The following is a 9,403-nucleotide window of genomic DNA, read 5'->3' as shown; positions in this document are numbered from 1 at the left end:
GGCTAAATAGAATGGTATTAAACAATGATAGGGTTGCCAAAGAAATCAAAGAAGAAATAAAATACATCCTGGAAACAAATGGCAGTGAAAACACAACTATCCAAAATCTATGGGACACAGTGAAATCAGTCCTGAGAGAAAAGGTCATAGCACTACAGGCCTACCTAAACAAAAACAAAAACAAAAATAAACAAACAAACAAAAAACACAAGAAAATATGGTAATAAATTACCTAACCCTACAACTTAAAGAATTAGGAAGAGAGCAACAAGGAAAGCCCAGAGTAAGTAGAAAAAAGAAAATAATAAAGATCATTGTGGAAATAAATGACATAGAGACCAAAAAACAAACAAAAAACACAAAAACATTACAAAAGATCAATAGAACCAATAGCTGGTTCTTTGAAAGGATAAGCAAGATTGATGACTCTCTAGCCAGGCTCACCAAGAAGCCAAGAGAGAGAACCCAAATAAACAAAATCAGAAATGAAAGAGGTGAAATAACAATTGACTTCACAAAAATACAAAGGATTATTAAAAAAAATACTATGAAAAACTCTATTCCAAAAACTGGACAACATAGATGAAATAGACATATTTCTAGAATAATACTATAACTACTGAGAAAATTGAAGCAGTAATCAAAAAACTTCCAGAAAACAAAAGCTCTGTTCTGGATGGCTTCACAGGGGAATTCCCCAACTCCCCCGCCCCCCCCCCCCGTGGTTTTTCTTTTTATTGTTTAAGGTATTACAAATAGTCATATGTATGTCTCCTTTTTTTCCCCCATTGATCTACCCCCAGCCTCCCCTACACCCCGGCACTTGCCCTCACCCCCTACCCAGTGTCTTGCGTCTGTTGGCTGTGCTTATGTGCATGCATACAAGTCCTTTGATTGATCTCTTATCACCCCAACCCTCCCCTACCTTCCCATTGTAGTTTGAAAGTCTGTTCAATGCTTCTTTGCCTCTGTTTTTGTTCAACAGTTTATAATGTTCTTTATTATCCATAAATGAGTGAGATCATGTGGTATTTATCTTTCACTGACTGGCTTATTTCACTTAGCATAATGCTCTCCAGTTCCATCCATGCTGTTGCAAATGGTAAGAATTTCTTCTTTTTTACAGCAGCATAGTATTCCATTGTGTAGATGTACCACCGTTTTCTAATCCATTCATCTGCTGATGGGAATTTAGGCTGTTTCCAAAACTTAGCTATTGTAAACTGTGCTGCTATGAACATAGGGGTGCATATATCTTTTCTGATTGGTGTTTCTGCTTTCCTGGGATATATTCCTAGAAGTGGTATTACTGGGTCAAATGGGAGTTCCATTTTTAATATTTTGAGGAAATGCCATACTCTTTTCCACAGTGGCTGCACCAGTCTACAATGCCACCAGCAGTGAAGGAGGGTTCCTTTTTCTCTGCATCCTCTCCAGCACTTGTTTATTGACTTGTTGATGATAGCCATTCTGACAGGTGTGAGATGGTACCACATTGTTGTTTTCATTTGCTTCTCTTGGATGATTAGTGACTTGAAGCATGCTTGCCTTCTGAAGAGGCTTGCCTTCTCTGCTGCAGTCGGAGTGAAGGCCTGGGTCCTGGGTGCCAGAGGAAAACCAGTGCCGGCAGCCAGGGGAAGGAAGGCCTATTGCACGAATCTCTTTGTGCAAGGGGCCTCTAGTGTTTTCATATGTCTCTTGGCTTTCTGAATGTCCTCTTTCAAAAAGTGTCGATTTAGGGCCTTTGCCTATTTTTTGATTGGATTGTTTATCTTCCTTTTGTTAAGTTGTATGAGTTCCCTGTAAATATTGGAGATTAAAACCTCATCTGAGATAACATTGGCAAATATGTTCTCCCATGCAGTGGGCTTTCTTGTTATTTTGCTGATGGTTTCTTTTGCTGTGCAGAAGCTTTTTATTTTGATGTAGTCCCATTTGTTTTTCTCTTTAGTTTCCATTGCCCTAGGAGCTATATCGGTAAAGATATTGCTACGACAAATGTCTGCTATTTTGCTGCCTATGGCTTCTTCTAAGATTTTTATGGTTTCACATCTTACGTTTAAATCCCTTATCCATTTTGAGTTTATTTTTGTGTATGGTGTAAGTTGGTGGTCTAGTTTCATTTTGTTGCAAGTATCTGTCCACTTTTCCCAACACCATTTATTGAAGAGACTGTCTTAACTCCATTGTATGCTCTTGCCTCCTTTGTCAAATATTAATTACGTATAATGGCTTGGGTCAATTTCTGGGTTCTCTGTTCTGTTCCACTGGTCTATATGTCTGTTCTTGTGCCAGTACCAGGCAGTTTTGAGAACATTGGCTTTGTAGTATAACTTGATATCTGGGATTGGGATCCCTCCAACATTGTTCTTCTTTCTCAAGATTGCTGAAGTTATTTGGGGTCTATTTTTATTCCAGATGAATTTTTGAAGAATTTGTTCTTGGTTTTTGAAGTATGATGTTGGTATTTTAATGGGGATTGCATTGAATTTATAGATTGCTTTGGGTAGTATGGATATTTTAATGATGTTGATTCTACTAAACCATGAACATGGTATATTCTTTCATTTGTTCATGTCTTCCTCTATCTCTTTTTTTAGTGTCCTGAAATTTTCTGAGTACAGGTCCTTTGTCTTTTTGGCTAAGTTTATTCCTAGGTATCTTAACTATTTTGCTGCAATGATAAATAGGATTGCTTTCTTAATTTCTCTTTCTGTGAGTTCATTACTGGTATATAGAAAAGCTATAGACTTCTGGGTGTTAATTTTGTATCCTGCTACATTGCTGAATTCATTTATTAAGTCTAGTAGTTTTTTGATGGAGTCTTTGGGGTTTTATACGTATAATACGTCATCTGCAAATACAGACAATTTTACTTCTTTTCCAGTTTAGATTCCTTTTTGTTTTTCCTTTTTCTTGTCTGATCGCAATGGCCAGTACTTCCAGTACTATGTCGAACAGGAGTGGTGAGAGTGGGCATCCCTTTCTTGTTCCTGTTCTTAGGGGAAATGGTTTAAGTTTTTGCCCATTAAGTATGATGTTGGCTGTGGGTTTGTCATATATGGCTTTTATTATGTTGAGATATAACCTTTCTATTCCCACCTTGCTGAGAGTTTTTATCAAGAAAGGGCGTTAGATTTTGTCAATTGTTTTTTTTCTGCATCAATAGATAGGATTACCAGTATATGGTTTTTATCTCTCAGTTTGTTTATGTGGTGTATCATATTTATTTTTTGCAGATATTGTACCATCCTTGCATCCCTGGAATAAATCCCACTTGGCCATGGTGTATGATCTTTCTAATATAATGCTGGATTTGATTTGCTAGAATTTTGTTGAGGATTTTGGCATCTATGTTCATGAGGGATATTGGCCTGTAATTCTCTTTCTTTGTATTGCCTTTATCTGGTTTTGGGATTAGGGTAATGCTGGCTTCATAGAAAGAGCTTGGAGGTGCTCCTTCCTCTTGAATTTTTTGGAACAGTCTGAGGAAGATAGGTTTTATTTCTTCTTTGAATGTTTGATAAAACTCCCCTGTGAAGCTGTCTGGTCCAGGGCTTGTTTGTTGGAAGTTTTTTTTATTATTATTACTGCTTCAAATTCCTCCATAGTTACTGGCCTATTCAGATTTTTTTCTCTTGGTTGAGTTTTGGAAGGTCGTATTTTTTTAGGAATATGTCCATTTCTTCTAGGTTAACCAGTTTATTGGAGTAGAGTTGCTCATAGTATTTTTTTATGATTCTTTGTATTTCTGTGGGGTATGTTGTTATTTCACCTCTTTCATTTCTGATTTTATTTGGGTCCTTTCTCTTTGTGTCTTGGTGAATCTGGCTAGAGGTTCATCAATCATGTTTATCCTTTCAAAGAACCAGCTCTTGGTTTCAATGATCTTTTGTATTGTTTTTTTTTGTTGTTGTTTTGTCTCTATGTCATTTATTTCTGCTGTGATCTCTATTATTTCCTTCCTTCTGCTCACTCTGGGCTTTTCTTGTTGCCCTCTTTCTAATTCTTCAGGTTTCAGAGTTAGATGGTTTATTAGCAGTTTTTCTTGTTTACTGAGGTAGGCCTGTAATGTTATACACTTCCCGCTCAGGACTGCTTTCACTGTGTCCCAAAGATTTTGGATTATTGTGTTTTCATTGTTGTTTGTTTCCAGGAAGTTTTTAATTTCTTCTTTGATCTCTTTGGTAAACCAATCATGTTTTAATAGTATGCTTTTCAGCCTGCAAGTGTTTGAATTTTTGTGATTGTTTTTACTGTAGTTGATTAATTTTATGCCATTGTGATCTAAGAAAATGCTTGATATGATTTCAATCCTCTTGAATTTGGAGAGACTTTGCCTGTGTCCCAATATGTGGTCTATCTTTGAAAATGTCCTATGTGCACTTGAGAAGAATGTATATTCTGTAGTTTTGGCATGGAATGTTCTAAAGATGTCAATTAAGTCCATCTGATCTAGTGAGTCATTTAGAATGGATGTTTCTTTGCTAATGTTTTGTCTAGAGGATGTATGCAGTGATGTTAATGAAATATCAAAGTCCCCTACTATGATTGTATTGCTGTAAATCTCTTCCCTTATATCTTACAGAAGTTTTTTTATGTATTTGGGTGCTCCTGCATTGGGTGCATAAATATTTACCAAAGTTATATCCTTTAGTTGTATTGATCTTTTTAGAATTATGAAGTGACCTTTCTTGTATTTTGTTATGGTCTTCACTTTGAGGTCAATTTGGTCAAATATAAGTATTGCTACCTCCACTTTTTAAAAAAATATATCTTTATTTATTTCAGAGAGGAAGGGAGAGGGAAAGAGATAGAAACATCAATGATAAGAATCGTTGATTGGCTGCTTCCTGCATGTCCCCATACTGGGGATCAAGCCCGCAACCTAGGTATGTTCCCTTGACAAAGAATCAAACCTGGGACTCTTCAGTCTGCAGGCTGATGCTCTATCCACTGAGCCAAACCATCCAGCCCCCTCCCGCCCCCCCCCACACTTTTTTTCATTTCCACTTGCCTAAAAGATGTTTTTTTTCCATTCCTTCACTTTCAGTCTGTGTGAGTCCCTTGTTCTGAGGTGGGTCTCCTGTATACAACATATATATGGGTCATGTTTTCTTTTCCATTCAGTCACTTGATGTCTTTTGATTGGAGCATTTAATCCATTTACGTTTAATGTTATTATTGCTAGGTACTTGTTTGTAGCCATTTCTGTACTTTATGCCTGTGTTCCTTACTCCCTTTATATTTCTTCTTTTTACAGCATTCCCTTTAGCATTTCTTGCAGTGCTGGCTTGGTAGTGATAAACTCCCTTAGCCTTTTTTGTCTGCAAAGCTCCTGATTTCCCCTTCAATTTTGATTGATAGTCTTGCTGGATAGAGTATTCTTGGATTCAATCATTTGCTTTGCAAAACTAGTAACACCCACCCCGAATTTGCGAAATTGCTCAGCTGGTGAGACGGTTTGCAGCCAGGAAGGGCAGAACTCCCCTGGAAACGTAAAAAAACCAGGGATTTGGGCAGGAAAGTTTGCCAGACCTCTGAGCCCAGAGGGTCGGAGGGAGACCGCATGGCAGACAGCCGCATCCCCTGGGACAGGCACAGCCCCTGACGGGGGAAAGGAGATCTGCGGGATTCCTGGTGCTGCCAGGGGATTTGAGAACTGGGTTCTGTGACCACGGAGGACTGAGCCTAAAGGGGGCAGCCCGAAGAGCTGACCTGACCATGCAGTGCCAGTAAGAGAGGAGCTTACAGAACCTAAGCCTTCCCCGTTTCCGCGGCCGGCGTTTGTTTGTTTGTTCTCACCGAATCCTGTTCATGGGACATTTCGGATACAGACACTCACCTGTGCTGAAGAGAGGGAGAGGGTGCGGAGGAGTGGAATCTGGGGAGAGACTGAGGAGAGAAGTGGGGCAAGGAGAGGTGGCAGCGAATTGAGTGTTGAGTGCTGAGACACCCCTTAGCCCAGGACTGGGGCAGCCATTCTCTCTGGAGAGTGAGACTCCTCCCCCCAGCCCCTAGGCAAGGAGCACAGCCACACCCAGATTCCACCCTGAACAAGATCAAGGATTAAAATAATCTGATCAGTCCCTGGGAGTTAACAGGGTCTGGCCTATAGAAGGATTTTCAATGTCCTATAGCCTCAGAGGCCAACCCCAGAACACTGCCACCCAGAGGCTGAGCCACAAACTGACTCTTTGCTAAACACAAAATAAGGCAGTCTGAGAAACAAACAAGGCCTGCTTTGAAATAAGGACTGTGGTTTACAACACAGAGGAACAGTGTATCACAGGGAAACTCAACACTCTCCTGAATACCTGGCAGGACTAAAGGCGAGCCAGACTGAAGAATAGAAGAACCGAAGGACCTTCACTACTGCAATTTTTTTTTCTTTTTTCACCTTTTAACTAAGAAACCAATTTTTTTCTTTTTTCTTTTTTTTTCTCCTTTTTTTTTTCTTCTTCTTTTTTTTCTTCTTTTTCCTGATTTTACCCTTTTAATTACTACCTTCTTATTTTTAACCAGCATTATTACTGCTACCATTTTACCATCTTTTAAAGTGCCATTTTATTTTCTCTTTATTTTATTCTGGGATTAGTGTTCTCCATTCTATTTTCATCGTTATATTATTGGTTGTTTCTAGTTTACATCCATCTACAGGGAGCTGTTGCTGGAATTTGCTGGGATTCGTGGCGGTTCTATACGAGTATTCTCCTCATATAAAAAGTCTCTTCCCCTCTTCCACTTCATTCTCTTTTTTTGCTCTTTTCTTTTCTCGCTTTTATTTTTCCCCCTTCTTTTTTCCCAATTTCATTTTTGCACTCCCTTTTTTGATCCCTACTTTTCTTTTCTTTTTTCTCTTTTCTCTTTATCTCTTCCTTCTTCCTTATCCCCTAATTCTCTTTATTCAGGTGGTCACCTTTATTTGGGGTTATTAATATTGTGAATATATTTGTGTTTAGTGCCTGGTACGTGGTGCCTTGTTGTGTTGTATTTTGTGCCCTTAAATCAACGCAGCAGATCCGAGCAATAGCAGCCTACTGAGCACCACACCCTCTGCTAAGGAACAGCAGCTGTACGTGAAACCGCCCCCCACCAGCCAGAAGAGCCACCACAGCTGTGAACAGCACCCACCAGAGGAGCTGCTGCCAACTGAAGAGCAGCTGCTACCGCAACCGCCTGAAGAGCAACCACAGACCAAGGAGTCACTGCCACCCAGGGAGCAGCCACTGAACGACTCAATGTCTAGATATGTCAGTGAGATCAAACATGGGTAGACAAAGAAACCCCCAAAGGAAAGAGAAGGAGGACTCTCCAGAAAAGCAGCTAAGTAATACAGAGGCATGAAACATGACAGAAAAAGAATTCAGAATAAGGGTCCTAGAGTGCGTAAACTGGATGGAGGGAAAAATCGACAACCTCTCCAAGAAGCAAGAAGAAACAGATGAAAAAATCAACAACTTAAGTAAGACCCAAGAAGAAATGAAGAGTGATATAGCTGCAATAAAAAACACCATTGAAAGTATCAACAGTAGGCTAGGAGAAGCGGAGGACCGAATTAGTGAATTAGAAGACAAGGAAGCAAAACACACCCAAAATGTACTGCAATTGGAGAAAAAATTAAAAGACAGGAGGAGAGCCTAAGGGAGCATTGGGACAACATGAAACGAAACAACATACGAATAATAGGGGTGCCAGAACAACAGAAAGATGAACAAGGATTAGAAAACCTATTCGAAGAAATAATATCATAAAACTTCCCTGAGGTGGGCAAGAAAAAAGTCACACAAGCCCAGAGAGTCCCATACAAGGTGAACCCAAAAAGACCCACACCAAGACACATCATAATTACCATGGCAAATGTTCAGGACAAAGAGAAAATCTTACAGGCCGCAAGAGAGAGACGGAAAGTCATATACAAGGGATCTCCCATTAGATTATCAAATGATTTCTCAACAGAAACACATCAGGCCAGAAAAGAATGGACAGAAATTTACAAAGTGATGCAAAGCAAAGGACTGAATCCAAGAATACTCTATCCAGCCAGGCTATCATTCAAACTTGAAGGGGAAATAAGAAGCTTCACAGACAAAAAAAGACTAAGGGAGTTTATCACCACCAAGCCAGCAATGCAAGGAATGCTAAAGGGACTGGTATAAAAAGAAGAAATAAAAAGCTCAGAAAGAAAACAGCCACACACACAAAAAAGAAATGGCTACAAACAAGTACCTTTCAATAATAACTTTAAATGTAAACGGACTAAATGCTCCAACCAAAAGACATCGAGTGGCTGAATGGATAAAAAACATGACCCATATATCTGCTGTCTACAAGAAACCCACCTCATTAGAAGGGACTCACACAGACTGAAAGTGAAGGGATGGAAAAATATCTTTCAGGCAAATGGAAAGGAAAAGAAAGCTGGGGTAGCAATACTTATATCAGACAAAATAGACCTCAAAGTGAAGGCCTTAACAAGAGATAAGGAAGGCCACTTCATAATATTAAAGGGATCAATACAACAAGAAGATATAACCCTGGTAAACATATATGCACCCAATGTAGGAGCACCCAAATTCAGAAAAAAACTCCTGGAAGATATCAAAGGAGAGATCGACAACAATACAATCATAGTAGGGGACTTGAGTACACCATTGACAGCACTGGATAAGTCCTATAGACAAACAATCAGCAAAGATACAGCAATCCTAAATGACTCACTAGATCAGATGGACCTAATAGACATCTTCAGAACACTTCACCCCAAAGCCAGGGAATGTACGTTCTTCTCAGGTGCTCATGGGACATCTTAAAAAATGGACCACATATTGGGTCAAAAGCAAAGTATCCCCAAATTCAAGAAGATTGAAATCATAAAAAGCATCTTTGCAGACCACGATGGCATAATACTAGAAATAAACTACAATAAAAACAACCCAAAATACTCAAACACCTGGAAGCTGAATAGCATGCTATTAAATATTGACTGGGTTACCTATGAGATCAAAGAAGAAATTAAAAACATCCTGGAAACTAATGACAATGAAAACACAACAATCCAAAACCTATGGGACACAATGAAAGCAGTCCTGAGAGGGAAGTTTATAGCGCTACAGGCCTATCTCAACAAACAAGAAAAAATGGTAGTAAATCATCTAACTCTACAACTCAAAGAATTAGAAAGAGAGCAACAAGAAAACCCCAGAGTGAGCAGAAGGAAGGAGATAATAAAGATCACAGCAGAAATAAATGACTTAGAGGCCAAAAAAACAATACAGAAAATCAATGAAACCAAGAGCTGGTTCTTTGAAAGGATAAACAAGATTGACAAACCTCTAGCCAGACTCACCAAGAAGCAAAGAGAGAGGACCCAAATAAACAAAATCAGAAATGATAGAGGCGA

Source organism: Myotis daubentonii, chromosome X (assembly GCF_963259705.1).
Source record: "Myotis daubentonii chromosome X, mMyoDau2.1, whole genome shotgun sequence".
Classification (NCBI taxonomy): Eukaryota; Metazoa; Chordata; class Mammalia; order Chiroptera; family Vespertilionidae; genus Myotis; species Myotis daubentonii.
The sequence above is the reverse complement of the archived record's forward strand: the minus strand, read 5'-3'. Positions refer to the sequence as shown.